The 23,078-nt window shown below is 42.3% G+C and overlaps 1 protein-coding gene across 1 annotated transcript in view; it reads right to left on the reverse strand.

Moving 5' to 3' along the window:
- The window catches only part of cd82.L (CD82 molecule L homeolog), a 34,992-nt gene extending 18,530 nt beyond the window's left edge, over positions 1–16,462 (reverse strand). The window contains 1 exon segment of the mRNA NM_001091678.1: positions 16,275–16,462. The gene's annotated coding sequence lies outside the window, so the exon portion shown is untranslated.
- Positions 16,463–23,078: the final 6,616 nt, after the last annotated feature.

Raw genomic sequence — 23,078 nt, forward strand, 5'->3', positions numbered from 1 at the left:
AAAGTGCTCCTTAGTTTTTTCTTGAAGATATGCATAACTCAGCCTGCAGCCTTGTGCCTTTATATGGTCACAGAACAACCCCTCAGTGACTTCTAATATCCTTATCATTTACAGTAGGGGGTACATTATCCCTTATAATACATGAGTGATACTCAGAGTTCCCTGTATAACTCAGCCTGCAGCCTTGTGCCTTTATATGGTCACAGAACAACCCCTCAGTGACTTCTAATATCCTTATCATTTACAGTAGGGGGTACATTATCCCTTATAATACATGAGTGATACTCAGAGTTCCCTGTATAACTCAGCCTGCAGCCTTGTGCCTTTATATGGTCACAGAACAACCCCTCAGTGACTTCTAATATCCTTATCATTTACAGTAGGGGGTACATTATCCCTTATAATACATGAGTGATACTCAGAGTTCCCTGTATAACTCAGCCTGCAGCCTTGTGCCTTTATATGGTCACAGAACAACCCCTCAGTGACTTCTAATATCCTTATCATTTACAGTAGGGGGTACATTATCCCTTATAATACATGAGTGATACTCACGTATAACTCAGCCTGTCGTCAGAAGAGATATTTACTTTCCCTTTTATACCAATGTATTCTGTTTACGAGGGTGTATTTAAAGGCTTCCACTTTTTAAAGCCACCACTTTCAAAAAACAAAACCAAAGAAAAGATACTCGCAGTAACCTAATGTACAACATATGACCTTGTGGGCAGTGATTTTAGGACCTGTGGGTGGCAATTTTAGATTATATTTAGTTCACCCTTTCTGCATCGTTTACTGGTTTATGGTAAAAATTCAGAAACAGCCACTTCCCTTATTTACGAGTCAGGACGATGGTGTAAAGTTCTCGTGAGTATTACAGGAAAATGAATTTCACACCAGAGAGGCTGGAAGAGTCAATATTACCCGCAAATGACAAGAAGAAAAATAAAAAAAAATAAATAAAAGACAAATGGAAGTGGGCTTTGACATAAAGGGACGGGAAATTGGGCAAATCGGGGGATGGTCAGGACATCAGGAGAAGCATCGGTTGGTTATGGTTTGGATTATGGGTGTAACTGGACAGATTGAGGGCATATCTGGGAAGCCTAAAATTAACAGTGAATGCATAGCGGGTACATTTATAATATCAATTGGTCAGTAAAATGCCAGCCTGATGCCAACCTTACCTTTGATCATCCAAGACATTGCGACTGAATTAATTTCTACTTCCTGATACAGAGATGCCAACCTGGATCCGAAATGATGAGGAGACATCTTGACTGTGCCTGCCACGCCCCTAGCCCCACCCCTGTGCCAGCTCTGCTCCGCCCCTGCCATGCTCTCTGCTCCATTTCTTTGTATGATATATGGGCACTTACCATAACAATAAACCTTATCCATAATAAGGTGCTATGTCCCTTTAAAAAATGACACTATATATAATAACTATATATTGTACCTTTTCAGCTCACAAGAGGCAGACTTAGAAGCACAGAAGAAAAACCCAAAATCATCTTCCAGATCGAATGAGAGAAGCTGCACTGAGCAGTTCATTGGGTTCCTGGGGTGAGTTTAGGTATGTGACACTACTTGGGATGATTTTTATAACCCTTCCTTCAGCTCACGCTATGAGTAGCCCTTGTCCCCAGCTAAATCAGCATTCATTCTACTGCAGGTAATACATTGTCTCATTGGGCTAAATGCTACTACTTTCCTTTAGAAATGACTCAAGTGATTTCATATATTTGTAGATTTGTCAATGTCTGTACAGTATGGGCGAAACTATAAAATTATCAGCTGTATGGATCTCTCACTCTGTGTCTGAACAGAACCTGTATGATTCTAAGCAGATTCAGTATGCCTTATGCATTTCACATCACTAAGTGCTGATAGTAACAAGGTTATTTTATCTGGCATTCTACTGTTTAAATAACCCAATATATATTTACCTACCTAGCCTAGGACAACAGTCTGTGACTGTGGGATAGCAGGTATAGTAGGGAGAGATGGTGTCTATAGTAACAGTGGGATAATAGTCTCTGGGAAGGGAGTGTGACTGTGGGATAGCAGGTATAGTAGGGAGAGATGGTGTCTATAGTAACAGTGGGATAATAGTCTCTGGGAAGGGAGTGTGACTGTGGGATAGCAGGTATAGTAGGGAGAGATGGTGCCTATAGTAACAGTGGATAATAGTCTCTGGGAAGGGAGTGTGACTGTGGGATAGCAGGTATAGTAGGGAGAGATGGTGCCTATAGTAACAGTGGATAATAGTCTCTGGGAAGGGAGTGTGACTGTGGGATAGCAGGTATAGTAGGGAGAGATGGTGTCTATAGTAACAGTGGATAATAGTCTCTGGGAAGGGAGTGTGACTGTGGGATAGCAGGTATAGTAGGGAGAGATGGTGTCTATAGTAACAGTGGATAATAGTCTCTGGGAAGGGAGTGTGACTGTGGGATAGCAGGTATAGTAGGGAGAGATGGTGCCTATAGTAACAGTGGATAATAGTCTCTGGGAAGGGAGTGTGACTGTGGGATAGCAGGTATAGTAGGGAGAGATGGTGTCTATAGTAACAGTGGGATAATAGTCTCTGGGAAGGGAGTGTGACTGTGGGATAGCAGGTATAGTAGGGAGAGATGGTGCCTATAGTAACAGTGTGATAATAGTGTGTAGGTACATTTGGCTGTATTAGCTCAGGGTGTTTTGTATAAAATACCTAAATTGGCTAAAATGAACTGCCCGTTGGTGGCAGCTTTAAAATTTTGCATTACAGTAATTGCCGTTATCAGGCAGATTTAAGCCGAATCCCAGCATCCATAGGCTTTTGTTCCCTTGCTGGGTAGAATTTGGAAGAAGAATAACGGAACATGGATAAATACTGAAAATAACTAAAAGATGTGTCATGTTCTGTGCTTTTTGCCTCCGTTCTCCCAACAACCAGATAAACAGAGAGGATTATGATGAACTGAACAATTCGCACCAAATGCGTCACTCCTCATCATCGCACGCCACACACAAGCACCAAACTACTGGCACCGACAGGATCATTTCTGCTGCTCCAGTTCATTGTGGACAGTTTCTGTTATTATTTACATCTACTTATATATTTCATATCATTTCTTGTTTTAAAACTTCTGCAGAGTTGTTACATATTTGTTTCCCTTAATATGAGGAATAGAAAGGACACTGCTGGTAAAGGAACTTGCCTTAAATCAATGCGGAGTGGGGAAAAGAAAGTCTTACTGTCTCTTTAAATCTGCCCACACGCTCATAGCAGGTAAACAAGTGGTCACATGGCCTATCTATGTCAGAGCCCTGAGAGGCAGAGCCCCACCTGGTCTTCTCTCACCTGTGTATCCAGCAGGTGTCTGCTCGCAAGGTACAGTGTTACTCATTACTCATTACGCAAGAACATGTGATACGGACACGTGCCAGCACCCACACTCCAGTCTCTGTTTACTGGCGGGGGAATTATCCTACATAGCAATAAGCACTCACCCCAAATCTCCCCCTAACTGGCCTTCAGGCTGGGCCCCCTTAGCTCATAACAAGGTTACAGATCCATAGTATAGTATTTACGGAGTTTGAGGTTTCCATAGCGTAATGTAACATGTCACACCTGCTATTAGTATCAAGGTCGGGACCCAGACGGTACAAATAAAAGAACCAAAGAAGCATCACCCCATGCTCCCCCCTAAACTGACATTCAGATGGGCCCCCCTTAGTCATAAAACATTAAGAGTTATACAGAATTTTTAGCATGCTATAGAAACATTTAGTGATTCACAAACGTATAGTGTGGTAAACGCATTCACCTCTGCTTATAGTTTCCAGTGGGAACACAGAGTATGGCTGCTAGGTACAAAGTTGAACCACTCACGCCCGAAAATCTCCCTGCCCTTAAACTTGACCTCAGACTGAGGCCCCTTAAGCGTTTGGCTAAATAACAAGGTTACAGATTATAGAATGACATTGGTGTCGGTTTCAGTCACCCTACTCTGGCTAGTAGTTCCAGGCGTACCTAGGCGTATCCAAAAATCAAACAGTTCTTTTTACCCCAGAATCTCCCCCTAACTGACCCTTCAGACTGGGCCCCCTTAGCTCATAACAAGGCGAAAGTTAATGAATATTAAAGGGATCCTGTCATCAGAAAACATGTTTTTTTCAAAACGCATCAGTTAATAGTGCTACTCCAGCAGACTTCTGCACTGAAATCCATTTCTCAAAAGAAAAAGAAGATTTTTTTATATTCAATTTTGAAATCTGACATGAGGCTAGACATTTTGTCAATTTCCCAGCTGCCCCAGGTCATGTGAACTTGTGCCTGCTTTTTTTCGTGCTTGACCTTAATAGGAGAGAACGTGTCTTGTCTGCGGCAACCAAGCGTGGCTGGCTGTTTTTTCTTCTTCTGCACAGTGTAATTCGATGTTGGACCTAGTCGTTCTCTTTGGATATCGGCCCTGATAGTGGCCGAAACCTGAATCTGGGAATCTCGTTGCTGTGTTACATCTATGGGTTCCTAGTCGTTTTTACTATTGTGCGAAGTACGTATGATCTTCGACTCCTTCATTAGATCTATACCATTAGAGCGGACTTTATCTGGTGTTGGGAGGAGTGATGTTTGTATCATTGTCATCTGATGACAACAGTAATCTTCTATTGTTTAAATACAGGAGAGGCTCTCTTTGCCCCGCTTAACTACTAATGTGTGTGTTCCAAGTTCATATATCCTGGAATAAAATAATATTACAATTGCTACTCTTATGCTTGTCCCATGTGCTATTATTTCTAGGTTATAGTATTTCACTAGGGATCTGAAACCATAACCGCTCGCCGAAGAAACTGACTATTTGCGGCTCGGGGGAAGAAAAGAACGAATGTAGAATCAAATCAGATTTCTTGTATCATTGTAGATCTTTTTCATGACCAGGGGTAGGTACGTTTTTATTATTAAAAAGTTTACACCCAATCTTTCACTACTCTACAAAGCAACGGAATGCTCCTGATTATTTTTGGTAATGGTCCAAATATAAATTGCAAAGAAAATCCTTCCTACAAATATGATTTTCTTTAGTCTTTTCTTACAAAAAACCCCTGTATTATATGAGATTCTCATGTATTTTCTAACTTCTTACTATTCTCTCGCACCTCGGGGTGGGAGAATTTCAACAAGTTTAACAAGCATCCCCTTTCCCACGGTGACAAGCAATTGGTGGATAGTGAAAGCGGATTAATAGAGGTATTGAATTCCTTGTTAGTTGTGTGGATGCTGGCATGTGACCTATTGTGGCATTCACTTCCTTGTAGTGCCAGGACATTTTCAACTCTTTTTGGTGCTCAGGTTCTATTGCTTCCCTTGGTTTTTTGTTTTGCTAATCATAAGCAGTAAAAGACGCAATGAGGTCGAATGAGATTTACGGCTTTGCTTGGTTATAGAGATGTTGATATCAATTCTAAAATGTTATCTCTAGAGGAGCTTCTATAAGCATCTCGGTTCATTTGCTAGTTAGATGACTTGTTTGGGGCAAGCTTTTGGAGGTACAGTATTTTACGTGTACACCACTATAATTGCTGAATTGTTATATGCAGTATGTCTCCATTAAAAAAAATTAACTGATAATGAAAGTACCAGCTGCATTGGGTTTTTGTTATCTTTTTTTATTGATCATCTCCTAGCTTCATTTTCATAGACCGCCTAGGTTTTGTCTGTGCCTCCCCACATCCTAGCCGTCAGAGATCAAAAATTGAACATCCTATTATTAGAAAAAACAGAACAAAAATCCTCTGTGTCAGGGTATTTCTCCTTGTTCTCTTTGATGAAAATAGTACATCGAATTATCTGGATTTTGCCAAATTCTTCTGGTCAAACGCAGCCACCATATAAACTGATTTCATTTTTGAATCTTTTTTTCCATGACAGTATTCCCTTTAAGGGAAATAAATGCAGGTTCATCAGAGGAAAAGTCAGGAGCTGCAAAGCCCTGTGGAATTGACGTTTAGATGTGTAAAGTTCTCTGAAGCCTGAAATCAGTATATCTGGGAGGGAGCACCTTTTTCTCTCTCCCAATACAGCAAAACTGCCATCACCACTTATTTATATTTTTGTAACCTGTGTATTACTGATCTGTTTATATAGTCTGGTGAACCCACCGCGATTACCTGATGGACAACATCTTCTTTATGTATGGTATGTATGGAGTATTGTTAATGTATGAATGATGCACTCACGGAATGGTATCTAGGATATGGTATTAGTAAGTATCGTGTCCCTAGACTATAATGTAGACAAATAAAGATTCTCTGCACCAAACCACGACTAATTAATCATAATAATACTGTCTATCTGTCCCCTTACGACAGAGATTTGGTGTGCCATTCCCACTTACTCCCGCCGGTGGTGCTACTGAAATATAGTGAAAAAATCCGCCTCAGGCCTTCCCCTGGTTATTGAGCACATACAGCAAACAGGGGGATTTGTGCTTCGTTAGATTCTCCTGAATGATTCGTGCAATTGATTTAAGTCGCCCTGCGGCCCGCACAACTAAAAGTCGTTCCTCTACCTCGTACGTGAGTGCCATACTGCTGCGCGATTCTTCAATCCTCATAATCTGGCCAGTCCTACTATCGGTCGGGACGCTTGATTATTAGTTCATCTGATTTTCATTTAAGATTCCTATATGGGTTTAATTAGTGGAAGGTCATTTCTAAGTTACGGAGGAGGATTGGGTTGCGCACAACTAATACCCGCTAATCCCCGTTCACGGTTGTTGCCCTTTAGGCTTTAATTATAAACCCTCTCTCGAACTTCCCTCTTTACTGGCACGCCCCACGTCCCCACTAGTAAAATACTCATTAAACTGCACTTTTGGACTAACAGAAAATGAGGCCTACCCCCTCCCCTCCTCTTCCACCCCCAATCCTATTGTAACAGAGTCTGTGCTGAGACACAAAGGGGTTAAATGAGCCTCATTGGCTGCAGGGATGAGTCTGTACCACCGCAGGGCAAGGGGCGGGGGTCCCCCTGTACAAACACGAGGCTCTGAAAGAAGCTCCCAGACAGATTCCCTCTCCCCTGGTCTCCCCTGACAGCCATTGTTTGGGCAAAGCCCCTTTATTCTCACCCCATACCAGCTCCTCCCCCCATTCCTTCCCATTCCCATGGTGTCTCCCAATCTTCCCTACAGTGGGGGTGGGGGGAGGGAACAGCAGCTTTAGGACTTTCCCACACTATCACTTTGTTCTGTACGCCATACTGAACTACTGGGGTGAGTGGTGTCGACCAGTTGTGGCCGGGTACCACTCCTCTGGGGACCACCAACAATACTCATAGACAAATACAAGATTCCTCTGCCCACCCATTACACTATTCAATTATATTCATACCAAGACACGAGAGACATTATTGTGCAGTAACACTGGTACTGAAAAAAAAAGGCTTCCCTTTATATAACAAACTCAGAATGTCTTGGTCCATATATATGCAATATTTAAGGTGACTGGCCAAATACTGTCAAAAGTACCCACTATTCTGGCCATTCTCCTACGACTTAATTTTCACTGTTCATAAGGAATTTCTTGATGGTTTATATACATTTATAACAAGGTACGAATACTTTCTTACCTGCAATTAATAGGCTTCACAGTTCAAAATCTCCAAAATTTGCTTCCCTCAAGGACACCAGGGTAATCTTAGGATGCTGGGGGGTCTCGGACAAGTAAGATAATGCTTAATTGTGGCGCGAGCTTCGCTTTATATACACATAACTTCGGATACTTTTGAGTTGTTATAAATCTGCTGTTCAGGCTCTTTCATAGCACAAATATTCTACATGTGCAGCCTATTCTACTCTCCTAAGTATGGAGTACCTGGTTGGCTGCAAGACTTCCCAAGGGATGCATCGGCCTTCCTGTTATATTTCTAACGAATTTATGTATTAGTTTGTCCTTTTTGCCGTGCCTTATAAAACACAGGGATGGAATCTTGAGCATATACACAACAACCTGAACCTTCCTGTTAATTAACAAGATGTTGCCTTTTTGTGAACGATATACCGTCTTAAAGAAATCATATGCACAACCAAAAATGCTAATGGGGGGACTACAAAGAGGAATAGACTTATAGTGTGCTTGAAAAAGACACTGAACTATCGTCTGGGCCATTAAAAACAAAAAAAAATCATTTTGTAATATTTATTAATTTTCAGCGATGAAAACAGGGAATTTTGGCCTCGACGCAGCATGTACAGCGGGAGGTTATAAAGGGCCATTCTTCCAGCTCCACCAAACAATGCAGATGAATGGGGCTCATCTTTCTGATCCGGAGCCAAAAGTCTAATGACTTGACTCATAATTGCCATTTAATAGAAGCAGGAATAATATTTCTATTATAATGATGCCAGGTGGCTGGGGAGGGTGTACGAGGGAAGGTCTCCGGCGGTTGGGCAGGACTCGGGTTACTGTGATCCAGTGATGGCGAAAGATGGTACATAAAGACCAAAAAGCAACCATACCTTGGTATAGGTTAAAGGAGAACTAAACCCTACACAGCCCCCCTTCCCTCACCTCAACCACATCAACATGACTCCCCCAAGAATGACCCTGCTCCCCTGAGCTAAACTGAAAGCACAGAACAGTTTAGTAGGGTTGGCATCCTCCATGTCTGGACATTGGAATCCAATAAGGCCCTTGTTTCCTGGGTTCATGGTCCTGGATGAAGAGCACCACCAAAGACCCAAGAAAAGTGGCCCCAAACTTGCTGCCTGTAGCTCTGAGACAGCTGCTTGCTGACCTTCATAGTTCAGGTTCATCTTCAGCATCTTGATGGCCAAACACACGGAGCATCAATCTATCTGGGTTCCCGTTCTTGGAAGCTACACAACTAGTATTCCCTCTCCCAGCAGCAAGGGTGTGACCCTACGCAAGGAACCTCATCAGATGCCTTCTCAACAACCAGAGATAATTATAATTCCACATTTGGGCCGGAAACCCCCTAGATCATTACGTGGATAAATTTAGAGTCAAACCACAAAGGCTACAACCCTGGGAGATGTCTTCTGATCTCTTTAGAAGTTCCTGTTGGTGGGATTATACGACAAATTTAAAGGTTTTTTTTTTCCTTGCTCAAGGCAAAGTTCTTCCTTGAAGCTTCCAGATTTGTGTCCCCCCCACCCCCCTTCAGACAGAGGTTTAATCCTCCAGTTTGACAAAAGGATAATTATTGGTCCCAAGTGTTTGCCACCAAATGGCCCAGCAGGAAGAAGACAAGTGTTTTCTTCACCTTTTCATGGGATAATCATCTGCTCATTGTGTCACTCGCAATTATCTCAGAGTTGGACATTCTCTGTCTTAAATTGGTCATGCGTGGGCCAATCCTCTCCGCTTCCTCATCTGCCAATGCACCATAACGGCCAGTGTATGGATTTTCCCACATGCCAAATCCCCTGATCCAACCAATATCCATCCCTGGAGCATGGTGGTCATTGGCAATTGTCCAAACTGAAGCCCTTTAGCTGTTGTTATACTACAACTCCCAGCATCATTATGTTGTATTTCAACAATATCTGAAGAGCAACATGTTTTTATTCCTCCTACTACTACTTTACTAAGCAAAGTCTGTTATGTCCTGGCCCTCACCTCCCCCTTGGGCCCCTGTGATGCTGAACTAAAACTATCTCTATTCATACAGCGGTACTGAGTTATGACTTCCCTTCCAACCTGAGCACAGATTTATTTATGTACCTGGGTTCAGGAAGGAGCGGCCATAAACCCTGACCATTCGCTGACATTCGAGGGCCAGGAATTCCCAACAGCTGCAACTTTACAACAAAGCCCTGTAGGAAACCATCCCGTCTTTCCCTTCACTCCTGGCTCGAGGTGGAACATGGAACGGCTCTGCACATTCTCACAGCTCCGGGATGGAAAACAGGATCAGGGGATCTGCCAAAAACCATCCCACAGACCAATGAGGAGATGCTCAATTTCACGCATTGGAGAAAATAGGACAGTTCAGAAACAACTGGAACTTATAGAGAAAAGCACAGTGGGATTATAAGAACCAGACAAATGTCCAGCACCTATGTATCAATTCTCATTGTGTCCCTAATATCACATTTACCCCATAGACACAGTTGGGCCTAGTTCCTTCACCCACACTGAGAACCCTGAGCCGTTCCAAGAAATGGAATTGGACTTTAAATTCACCGACTTCCTCCTGGGAACACACACAGCCAGGCATGCGGATATTGACACTGAATTACACTGTATCATGCAGGGGTGTAAAACTGTAGTTGCGACATATGACCCTTATCTTCAAGAATTGTTCTTACACACGAATAACCAGCCATTGTACTGAGTGCAGATAAGATTGGCGGCCAATGAAAGATTCCATATTTACATACAAACTACCTGGTATAGCCAGACCCACTTGCCCTTTATTATGTGTATTATAAGAGATAATGTAACCCTTACTTTAAATGATAAGGATTAATTCGCCAGGCGTGAATTCGCAACGAATTTCTGCGTTTCGCCGCAGGCAAATAAATTCGCAAAACTGCAGCGAAAATCCGCCGGCAAAAAGTGTGCTTTGTCAAAAAAATCTGGGGAGTAAAGGCACAAGGCTGCAGGCTATAAGGGATAATGTACCCCCTACTGTAAATGATAAGGATATTAGAAGTCACTGAGGGGTTGTTCTGTGACAAGGCTGCAGGCTGAGGTATACAGGGAACTCTGAGTATCACTCATGTATTATAAGGGATAACATACCCCCTACTGTAAAGGATAAGGATATTAGGAGTCACTGAGGGGTTGTTCTGTGACCATATAAAGGCACAAGGCTGCAGGCTGAGGTATACAGGGAACTCTGAGTATCACTCATGTATTATAAGGGATAATGTACCCCCTACTGTAAAGGATAAGGATATTAGAAGCCACTGAGGGGTTGTTCTGTGACCATATAAAGGCACAAGGCTGCAGGCTGAGTTATACAGGGAACTCTGAGTATCACTCATGTATTATAAGGGATAATGTACCCCCTACTGTAAAGGATAAGGATATTAGAAGTCACTGAGGGGTTGTTCTGTGACCATATAAAGGCACAAGGCTGCAGGCTGAGTTATACAGGGAACTCTGAGTTTCACTCATGTATTATAAGGGATAATGTACCCCCTACTGTAAATGATAAGGATATTAGAAGTCACTGAGGGGTTGTTCTGTGACCATATAAAGGCACAAGGCTGCAGGCTGAGTTATACAGGGAACTCGGAGTATCATTCATGTATTATAAGGGATAATGTACCCCCTAATGTAAATGATAAGGATATTAGAAGTCACTGAGGGGTTGTTCTGTGAGCATATAAAGGCACAAGGCTGCAGGCTGAGTTATACAGGGAACTCTGAGTATCACTCATGTATTATAAGGGATAATGTACCCCCTACTGTAAATGATAAGGATATTAGAAGTCACTGAGGGGTTGTTCTGTGAGCATATAAAGGCACAAGGCTGCAGGCTGAGTTATACAGGGAACTGTATGGTGGATGTAGGGGGATGGGTAGCCAATTCTAGGCAATCCCTGGGCTGGGGGGCATCACTTGGCTCCAGTAGACTAAAGAACTTTATAAACACTATCATCAGTGCCATCATATTCAACTATATTTGAAGGCCATACGTGTTTGATTGTTAATATGTTATATAACAGGACGATCGGAGTTAAATTCTGGGTTAAAATGCCCTGATTTGGATTGTTTGAGGACAGAACGTTCCATAACGGAGCGGTTGCCAGACACAGACGAATCCAGATAACAGCACCAGATTCTCATGCCAAAGTACACGGTGAGCGAGGGAAGAATATACAGGTCGTTCGCTGGTAACAAGCACAAACAAGCTGATCAGGCTCTCAGGCCAGAGGAGAACATATGTCTCACCTAACGACATGTAATTAGCAGGTAACACTCGTTAAGAGTTGCCAAGAATATTCCAATTTAACAGAAAAAATGTACATTGATCACACAGGTGAAATATCTTCTTATATCTGCGACTGTGTGATGTCAGAGAGTGACAAATATACAGGAAATAACATTTCCTGTGGCAGCACAAAGGGATATTAGACATCACCGCGGTGTTCTATAACTGTATGGAGTATCAACCGCCTGTTCATGAGACTTTTAATACAGGAGCAGCTGTCAATGGTCCAGTGCAAGACTCTTTCACTGGCTTCCCGCTAAGAATGCTGGGTATGGTAGTCCACAGAGACATAAAACTCAGTCTCGGACTGGATGTAGCCAGCACCTCCCTGGGGTACGTCAGGTTAAAACTGGAGAACCAGTGCAGGTGGGTGAGTCTGGATGGCAGCCAGGTGAAACAAGACTCTCTTCAATCTCAGATCCCGGGAGGAGGAGGAGGAAGAGGAGATTCGGCTGCCCAGGTAAACACAAGGTGACTTCTGCACCCTGACACAAGGTCACCAGGAAGAGCCTCAGGGAAATAACAACATTATGTATCTACATGAATGGCTAATTCAAAGCAACGTTTCATTTTTTTTCTACTATATACTTTTCAAATGATTTGTTCTTCTTCTGACTGTTTCCAGCTTTCAAATGGGGGTCACTGACCCCATCTAAAAAAAAAACAAATGCTCTGTAAGGCTACCGATGTTCATATTCCAGTCTCTTATTCAAATGGTTGCTAGGGTTAGGTGGACCCTAGAAACCGGACGGCTGAAATTGCAAACCGGAGAGCTGCTGAATAAAAAGCTAAATAACTCAAAAACCATAAATAATAAAAAAAGAAAACCTATTGCAAATTGTCTCAGAATATCCCTCTCTACATCCTACTAACAGTTAATTTAAAGGGATCCTGTCATTGGAAAAAATGTTTTTTTCAAAACACATCAGTAAATAGTGCTACTCCAGCAGAATTCTGCACTGAAATCCATTTCTTAAAAGAGCAAACAGATTTTTTTATATTCAATTTTGAAATCTGACATGGGGCTGGACATTTTGTCAATTTCCCAGCTGCCCCTGGTCATGTGACTTGTGCCTGCACTTTAGGAGAGAAATGCTTTCTGGCAGGCTGCTGTTTTTCCTTCAAAATGTAACTGAATGTGTCTCAGTGGGACATGGGTTTTTACTATTGAGTGTTGTTCTTAGATCTACCAGGCAGCTGTTATCTTGTGTTAGGGAGCTATCTGGTTACCTTCCCATTGTTCTGTTGTTTGGCTGCTGGGGGGGGGGAGGGAGAGGGTGATATCACTCCAACTTGCAGTACAGCAGTAAAGAGTGATTGAAGTTTATCAGAGCACAAGTCACATGACTTGGGGCAGCTGGGAAATTGACAATATGTCTAGCCCCATGTCAGATTTCAAAATTGAATATAAAAAAATCTATTTTTTTTTGAGAAATGGATTTCAGTGCAAAATTCTGCTGGAGCAGCACTATTAACTGATGCATTTTGAAAAAAATGTTTTTTCCCATGACAGTATCCCTTTAAAGATAAACAACCCCTTTAAAACTTATCAGTAGTAATTTGCTGCTGCTGTTGGGTCACTGGCCTTTGCCAATACCTGGGAAGGAGTTTCAGGGCCAATCAGGGGGTCCCTGCAGTGAAGACGTTGCACTTTCACATTTTAGCACTTTTTTTTGTTTTTTTTTCCACTCCGTCCCCAGTGCTTATGTGGCTGCAGGAAGAGACGCCAGTTAGTGCTGCACGAGAAAACGCCAGTTAGTGCTGCAGATCTCTTACCCTATTTATGGGGCCTATTTAGTATTAATACATGGATACTGGGCCCTCACTTTATTCCTAGGGTGCAGGACCCTGCCCTAAAATAGCACGGAGCAACCCATCTTGCCTCCCGTACCCGCATGTGAACTCAAGTTACACGTCTGCGGTTGGCACAGGCCAATTTCATAAGAAAACAGCTGGAAGCGATTGCTCCACAAGTCAAACTGTCAGCGAGCCTAGCAACAACAGAGTTCAGTGCCTCTTACACCCGGCTAGATAGTCAGCTCCTGGGGTTACCAGCACGATGCAGTCCTATTGTGAATTCTTGCAATACTGAGCAATGCTGATTTAGGGCTCTTACAGACGAGCGTTTTTACCTGCGTTGCGCTTTCTTCCGTTCAGCCGCAGGGGAGCACAGGAGTAGACGCACTGAATTACTGTCAATGGGGCTGTACTCAGACGCATGTAAACGCCGAATGCAGGTAAAATGCAACATGCTGCGTCCCACCTGCGTTTGGCGCTTACATGCGTCTGTGTGAGTACAGCCTATTGACAATAATTCAGTGCGTCTACTCCTGCGCTCCCCTGCGGCTGAACGGAAGAAAGCTGAACGCAGGTAAAAACGCTCGTCTGTAAGAGCCCTTAGGGTAGGACTACATGGACATTTTCGGCGCGATCCGACACGCTGCAACAAAACACCGGCATCAAATTGCATGCGATGGAAATAAGGTAAGTAATGGCATTGTCGGATGGTGTCGCATCGTTGATTAGACGCAACACGCTGCGTTTGCATCCGATAGTCTCACCCGCTCCTGCAGCTGACATGCATATCTCACAGCTCCACCCCTTTTTGCAGGTAAGACAATTAAGCCGTAGCTGATTGGTTAATAATTAGCAACTTTCTAAAGGCTTAACGACTGTTTCAATTTCCACTCATTGTGTTGGGGGGGAGGGGTTTTGTTAGGGTTGAAAAACTATAAGAAATAAATATCGAAGACCAATTGAAAAGTTGCTTGGAATTAGCCATTCTATAAGCGGCGAACCACCCCTTTAAAGCCTTATGCACCTTAAGGCTTTAAAGGGGTGGTTTACCGCTTTTAGTATGTTGTAGAATGGCTAATTCCAAGCAACTTTTTAATTGGTCTTCATTGTTTATTTCTTTTATAGTTTTTTTTTTTTTAATTATTTGCCTTCTTCTGAGTCTTTCCAGCTTTCAAATGGGGGTCACTGAACCCATCTCAAAACCAAATGCTCTGTAAGGCCACAAATGTATTGTTATTGCTATTTTTTTATTACTCAGTCGTCTATTCAGGCCTCTCCTATTCATATCCCAATCTCTTATTCAAATCAATGCACGGTTGCTAGGGGAATTTGGATCCTAGCAACCAGATGGCTGAAATGGCAAACCGGAGAGCTGCTAAATAAGAAGCTAAATAACTCAAAAACAAATAATAAAAAATGAAAACCAATTGCAGAATATCACTCTCTATGTCATACTAACAGTTAATTTAAAGGTGAACAACCCCTTTAACCCTTTAAATCATATTATGGTTTTGCACCCAGTTATTAACACTTTCTGCTCTTCTCTTTTCCCCAAAATCACTGAATCCTATAGGAACCTGACACTGCAGCAATGGAGCTTTTACACCCCATTACCAATTTAACCTACTTTAGATAAGATATCGCAGTCGAAGATTTATTTCCCACAAAATATAATTATATAGCATTTATATAGCACAGTGACCCCATCTTTTAAGTATATATTAAAAATTCCCTCCTATCCACGGAAAGTCCAATATTTCTTTCAATACCAGTTTCCGCATTTTGCCAATTCCGTTTCCAAAAATCACCTGGGTTTTTTTTTTTTTTAAAGGGGCAGGACAGTTTCAGTTGCCCCAGGGGAGGGATCTCAGCCTGATAAAAGTGGAATTTCTGCCCTTGTGTGTGCCGGCTGGGTATATAGCTGGGTATATATCTGGGTATATGGCTGGGTATATATCTGGGTATATGGCTGGGTATATAGCTGGGTATATGGCTGGGTATATAGCTGGGTATATGGCTGGGTATATAGCTGGGTATATGGCTGGTTATATATCTGGATATATGGCTGGGTATATAGCTGGGGAGTATATGGCTGGGTATATAGCGGATTATATGGCTGGGTATATGGCTGGGTATATAGCTGGGTATATAGCGGAGTATATAGCTGGGTATATGGTTGGGTATATGGCTGGGTATATGGCTGGGTATATGGCTGGGTATATGGCTGGGTATATGGTTGGGTATATGGCTGGGTATATGGCTGGGTATATGGCTGTGACTGGGCAGCAGAGAGAGATCCATTGGAACAACAAGAATCACTGCAAGTTCTTACATGACAGGGAATCAGTGTCAGGAGAATAAAGGGGAAGTTAAGAGAGTTAACCCCCTATAGATCAGATGAAGTCAGCTCAGCAAAGCAGCAGTTAATAGAGGAGACAAGGGGCCCCAGTCTGTTACAGAAGGGGCCACACTAAGGGCCCCAGTGCCTGTGTATCTAATAAACCTTCCCCTCTAGTGTTACCTGCGTTTCCAGCTGGAGCTTGTGAGTTCCCAGGTAAGTGCAGATCTCAGGCTGCTGATTAGAGGAGGATCCTGGTCCCAGAAGGCAGTGGAAATATTAGATTTGGGTCCTGGGCTGTTGTATTAATCAGATGCCGATTCCCAATCCCAGTACAAGCGACTCCCGCACTCCCTGCAGCTCCTCTGAGCGAAACTTTCTGTGCAGTCTGGTTTCAATGACCCGAGCCAAGCGGGCGGGGAGATGGACAAAGGTAGGGCGCTCTGCTGCCGACTAGCGGCGGAGATAGAGAATGACAGCCTCCCATGCGCAGCCTTTTCTCACCAACGGCTCCGCTAAACAGAACTCTGCGCCACCCAGCGGCCAACCTTATACTGCGCTTGTTTGTTCTGATCTTCTCGACACGATCCGCCTTTCAGTGAACTTTTAAAGGGGCAGATTTATCAAGGGTCGAATTCCGAAGTACAAAAAACATCTAAATTCGACCATAGAATTGAAAAACTTTGAATATCGAATTCAAAGTTTTTTCACCGACTTTTGCAATCCTACGATCAAAGGATTTTTATTCGATGTGTAAATTCGAACTTTTTGTACTTCGAAAATTCACTTGAACCTTAGTAAATATGCCCCTTAGGGGCAGATTTATCAAGGGTGGAAGTGAATTCGAGGGAATTTTCGAAGTAAAAAAATTAGAAATTCAAAGTAATTTTTTTGGATACTTCGACCATCAAATAGGATACTACGACTTCGAATTTACTTCAGAAATAGTTTGAATATTCGACCATTCGATAATCGAAGTACTGTCTCTTTAAAAAAAACTTTGAATTCAATACTTCGCCAAATGAAACCTGCCGAATTGCTATGTTAGCCTATGGGGACCTTCTACAGCATTTTTCAACGTTGTTTGAAGTCGAAGTAAAATCGTTCGATCGTACGTTAAAATCGATCGAATTGTTCGATTCGAAGTATTTAATCGTTCGAACGAACAATTTTACTCCGACCGCAGAATGAAAAAAGTTTCAATTTGATATTCGAATTCAAAGTATTTTAATTCGATGGTCGAATTTCGAAGTATTTTTTTGACCCTTGATAAATCTGCCCCTTAGTATGTTATAGACTGGCACATTCTAAACATTATTTTTTCATTTTTATAGTCTTCTTCTCACTCTTTCCAGCTTTCCATTTTTATTTTATCTCTTCCTTAAAGGGGTGCTTCACCTTTAAGTTAACTTTATGTTATAGAAATGCCAATTCTAAGCAACTTTTCAATTGGTCTTCATTATTTTATTTTTGGTATAGTTATTTATTTGCCCTTTTTTCTGACTCTTTCCAACTTTCAAATGGGGGGGTCACTGACCCCATCTAAAAAACAAATGCTCTATAAGGCAACACATTTGGGGGCTGATTCACTAAGGGTCGAATATCGAGGGTTAATTAACCCTCGATATTCGACTTGGAATTGAAATCCTTCGACTTCGAATATCGAAGTCGAAGGATTTAGCGCAAATAGTGCAATCGTATGATCAAAGGATTATTCCTTCGATCATACGATTAAATCGAAGGATTTAAATCCAACGATCGAAGGATTATCCTTCGATCAAAAAAAGTTAGCCAAGCCTATGGGGACCTTCCCCATAGGCTAACATTGAGTTCGGTAGCTTTTAGGTGGCGAACTAGGGGGTCAAAGTTTTTTCTTAAAGAGACAGTACTTCGATTATCGAATGGTCGAATAGTCGAACGATTTTTAGTTCGAATCCTTTGATTCGAAGTCGAAGGTCGAAGTAGCCCATTCGATGGTCGAAGTAGCCCAAAAAACACTTCGAAATTCGAAGTTTTTTAGCTTCGAATCCTTCACTCAAAGTTAGTGAATCGGCCCCCTATTGTTATTGTTACTTTTTATTACTTTCTATTCAGGCCTCTCCTATTCATATTCCAGTCTCTTATTCAAATCAATGCATGGTTGCTAGGGTCATTTGGATCCTAGCAACCAGATGGCTGAAATTGCAAACTGGAGAGCTGCTGAATAAAAAGCTAAATAACTCAAAAACCACAAATAATAAAAAATGAAAACCAATAGCAAATTGTCTCAAAATATCCCTCTCTACATCCTACTAACAGTTCATTTAAAGGGGAACAACACCTTCAGTGACTGGTGCGCCCAAACATATACTGTATCTCTGTCTCCTCCACCTGCCACAGTGCCAGCCAAATAGATGGCCATGGTTATGGTTTCTGGTTGACTCTTTGATTTATACCAGGCTGATAATTACATGCAGTGATTGAAGGGAGCTAAAAAAAGATAGAACAATAGTATTTGTTATCCTGTACCAAACATATACGTTTTGCAAGGAAAATTTGCACTCAGAAATCAGAATATGAGCTCAGAATTTCAAGGACCCCATACAGACAACCAGGGCAGCCATCAGGGGGGGGCAGGGGGGACAGTTGTAGGGGCCCTGAGGGTAAGGGGGGCCCAGCCACGTCACACTTTCTTGATTAGCCGGGCCCCCCTGCTTTCTGAGAGCTGCTGACTTTGGGAAGGCAGGGCAGGAGCACAAGGGGAGGTATCTTCTGTCCATTACTTCCCCTTATTGGTCACAGAGTTTAAGTCCCGGTTGAGCTGCTCAGGGATTGGATGGTTGAGGTTTGAACTTCTCCTCCAGCTCATCCAATCACCATGCAGCTTTACCAGGACTTGAAATTCTGTGACCAATAAGGGAAGAAAATGCTGTCACTGTAGAAGATGCAGCCGCCTGTGCTCCCCTCCTCCCTTCTGTAGTTGGCAACTCACTGACAGCAGGTGGGCCCCACTAATGAAGTAAGTGCAACATGGCAGGGCCCCCCTAAAGGTAACCCTTTGTGGTCCCTGTTGTGTGGTGGCGCCCTGGGCACCAACCTCTTTTAAACTTCTGGGGGGGGCAAGTTTTTTTACATGGACGTTTAAGGGGGGCCCTAGCCACCAATTTTCTTATAACGTGTGGGGGGGGCCTGGCCACCAATTTTTTTCCCCATGTGGGGTCCTAGCCACCAATATTTTTTAATGGTGGACCCTGACCACAAATGTTTTTTTCAATGGGGGGGCCCTGACCACCAATATTTTTTTTATTAACATGTGGGAACCATAGCCACCAATATTTTTTTTAGTGTGTGTTGGGGGCGGACCTGTGGGTGGGGCTTGTGGTGGGCGCAGCCCAGGGGGCCCAGGAGTTTTTTTCATATGGGGCCCTGCGGTTTCTGATGGCGGCCCTGTAGACAACCCACAGGTTGGACCAGAGATTATGGGACAAATTGGTCTGTACGGGACAAGGTTTTAAAAATAATCCTTTTTTTACAGTTGGACTTTTCCCTGTAGCCTCTGGTTCCTTCGCAGTTTGTCCCTATACTGGAAGCCCAGAGACTTCAGGAGATTAGTAAATGTGAAATCAGAAGGTGACGGGGATTGAGCTAATCTCACATGTTAATCTGGGTTATTTAGAGACTAAAATAGAGCCGGTGGTTTTGTGTTACATAAGGAGTCAGGGGAGCATCTTGTCAGGAAAGTGCAGGTTATACTGGATGTATAGGGGGTCTGGGAAGAAGAAATGTTTTGGGGTGGGAGGGCTTCTTGCGCCTGCAAGTTTATTCATACCCATAAATAGGTGGTTCACCTTTAAGTTTACTTTTAGTATATTATAGAATGGCTAACTTTTCAATTGGCCTTAATTTTTTCTTTGTTATCGTTTTTTTAATTATTTGCCTTCTTCTGACACTTTCCAGCTTTCAAATGGGGGTCACTGACCCCATCTAAAAAAAAAAATGGTCCGTAAGGCTACAAATGTATTGTTATTGCCTTATATATTACTCCTTAATACATTCAGGCCTCACCTATTCATATCCCAGTCTCTTATTCAAATCAGTGTCTGGTTGCTAGGGTAATTTAGACCCTAGCAACCAGATGGCTGAAATTACAAACTGGAGAGCTGCTGAATAAAAAGCTAAATAACTCAAAAACCACAAATAATAAAAAATGAAAACCAATTGCAAATTGTCTCAGAATACCACTCTCTACGTCATACTAACAGTTAATTTAAAGGTGAACAACCCCTTTAATCAATTCTCTCCAATGAATTCTGAGTGTTGAATTAATAACCTTCATCTGCTCCCAGATGTTATCAGGCTTCTCCCTAATCCAGGTTTTGTCAAGATCAAAGGTGGGAACCCAAACAGGGTGCCAGTAGCCTAATGATAAGTGTTAGTGTGTTGGGCTGGAGCTGTTGCTGTTGGAGCGTGTGAAGCTGAAAGTAAGGGGATACTGACGCTGGCATAGGAATGGTAACAGCGTAACTGTGTATTAAAGCCGCTTCCATCAGCTTCATTAATAAATATCCCCCCTGAGCGGGGGGAGGGGGTGAATAAATCACAGCCATATTTAGCATTATCATCTGTAAGTGACATTTTATATAACACGTTCCTTAAAGGGGAACTAAAGCCTAACTAAAGAAGTAGCTAGAAATGTTGTACATGATGTTTTGTGCTTCTGTACCAGCCCAAGGCAACCACAGCCCTTTAGCAGTAAAGATCTGTGTCTCCAAAGATGCCCCAGTAGCTCCCCATCTTCTTTTCTGCTGATTCACTGCACATGCTCTGTGCTGCTGTCACTTACTGAGCTTAGGGACCCACTCACAATATACAGTACACATAGAATAGAAATGTCACAATATAAGGCTGATTAGTAATTAATACACATAATTACTACATGGCAGCACAGAAACCAGTGCAATTAGCATCAGAATTGAATAATCAGCAAACCTGTAGCATCAGCTTATATTACAGCCAGGGAAGCTCATTTTCTGCTGGATAATTAGTGACGAGCCCTAAGCTTAGCTTCTCAACAGCCAATCAGAGCCCACTGAGCATGTGCGTGTCACAGACACTTTCCAAGATGGTGACCCCCTGTGACAAGTTTGAAGTCCTGGATCATTGCTGCTATTGACAAGCTGAAACTTTAGCCTCGTGCAATAAGTTCACTATATAAAACATGGCATTTTTAGCCGCATGCATTTTTTAGGGTTTAGTTCTCCTTTAAAGAGAGCGAGGAACGGAGAAAACTATTATTAAAGTATTTATAGGGGAGCAGCACAACCTCCTTGTCCAATACAGGTGCAGTGAATAGGGCTCATGTTGTTTTAATTAGGGTAATATATATGGTTTATTATTTCCTGGTTCCACCGAGCACAGTGAAAACAAACCCCCATCCACTGAGAAGCCCTTGCACAAGAAGCAGAATGCAGCTCTCGGCACAAACCCTATTTATTGAACTAATGTTGGAAGAAGAGGGCATACCTCCCCTTTAACGAGACCTATATTTATACTTTTTTTTAAATACCTTCTACATTTGAAAAAATAGAAAGAGGGGGGACACAGTTAAGTTGCTGAGAAGAGGAAAGTCTTGTGCTGTTGCGCTTCTTAAAACTGACCAGAGGCGTCACCTGACTCATCCGTGCTCACTAACTTCATTATCTGAGCAATTCATTCTCCGCCAAGCGTGTCCAGTCGGCCAAATTAAACAGCAGGTGGCGCTGTTGTTTCAAATTCATTAGATAAGCAGCGTAAAAACTGCCGATATCTTGAAAACGAAAAAATAATACATCGTCGGGCTTGAGCCCAGCATTCCTGTAATACAAGTACAAAGGTACAGTAAACACAACAGGTTTATTTCTCTTTCTCTTGTATTTCTACAGACTCATATTCAGCTCTGAAATAGAAGGGCTGATCCAATGGTCATTTTGAGCAATGATTTGAAAAAGAAAATCAGCGGTTGGTGGGGGTGCCTAGGAAGGAATTATATGAAGAATATTTCATAAAATGTTTAATAATGTTTCTGTCTGTTCCCTTATGCTGCTAATGATTTATTATTTCTCTGGGTTTGATTCCCATCACTATCTGTATAGAGATGTATGTTCCTCATCTTGCCACTAGAGAGCAGCAAAACCCCAACCTATGAACAGTCTTAGATTTGTACCTAGAGGGACCTTGGGTTTCAGATATAAGAGAGAATGTAACTTCAGCCTAAAGTTTAAAGGGGAAGTAAAGTCTAAAATAGAATAAGGCTAGAAATGCAGTATTTTGTATACTAAACATAAACATGAACTTACTGCACCACAAGCCTAATCAAATAAATGATTTATGCTTTCAAAGTTGGCCACAGGGGGTCACCATCTTGTAACTTTGTTATACATCTTTGCAAGACCAAGACTGTGCACATGCTCAGTGTGGTCTGGGCTGCTTAGGGACCGTCATAAATTATCATCAAGTCAAATAATATCTGCCAGAAGCCGATACAACAAGACTGATTAATAATCAGAATATACAGACTGCACTGGGTCCTGTGTTGTCATGTAATCTAATGTGGATTTTATAGTTTTTGTATTGTTTAATAGAAACTTTCTCCAACTCTGCAGAACCAGTGGCTGCAGCCAAATTATCCTCCAAATAGAATCCCAGTTAATCTGTTTAAATCTGGCTCCATGATCTTTGTCCCTGCAGCTGGAGTTGGAAACAGTAAAGGGGATGTAAAGGCAAAATAAAATCCAATATAAATCTCTACACAGTCGCCGACTGCTCTACAGGGAAACAAACAAAGCTGCTTGACTTCTGCATGGCTGGGAAGTAAGGCGAGGGCTCCCCCTGCTGTTCATAAGTATGATTGTTTCCCTGCAGAGCAGTTAGGGACCGTCTGACAATTCCTATCCACAGCAGTAAATGAAGGGAGAATTTCACTGCATACAGTCAGGTTTCTTATAAAAACTGTACACGTTTTTTAATTAA

This window comes from Xenopus laevis, chromosome 4L (genome assembly GCF_017654675.1).
Source record: "Xenopus laevis strain J_2021 chromosome 4L, Xenopus_laevis_v10.1, whole genome shotgun sequence".
NCBI classification, from domain to species: domain Eukaryota; kingdom Metazoa; phylum Chordata; class Amphibia; order Anura; family Pipidae; genus Xenopus; species Xenopus laevis.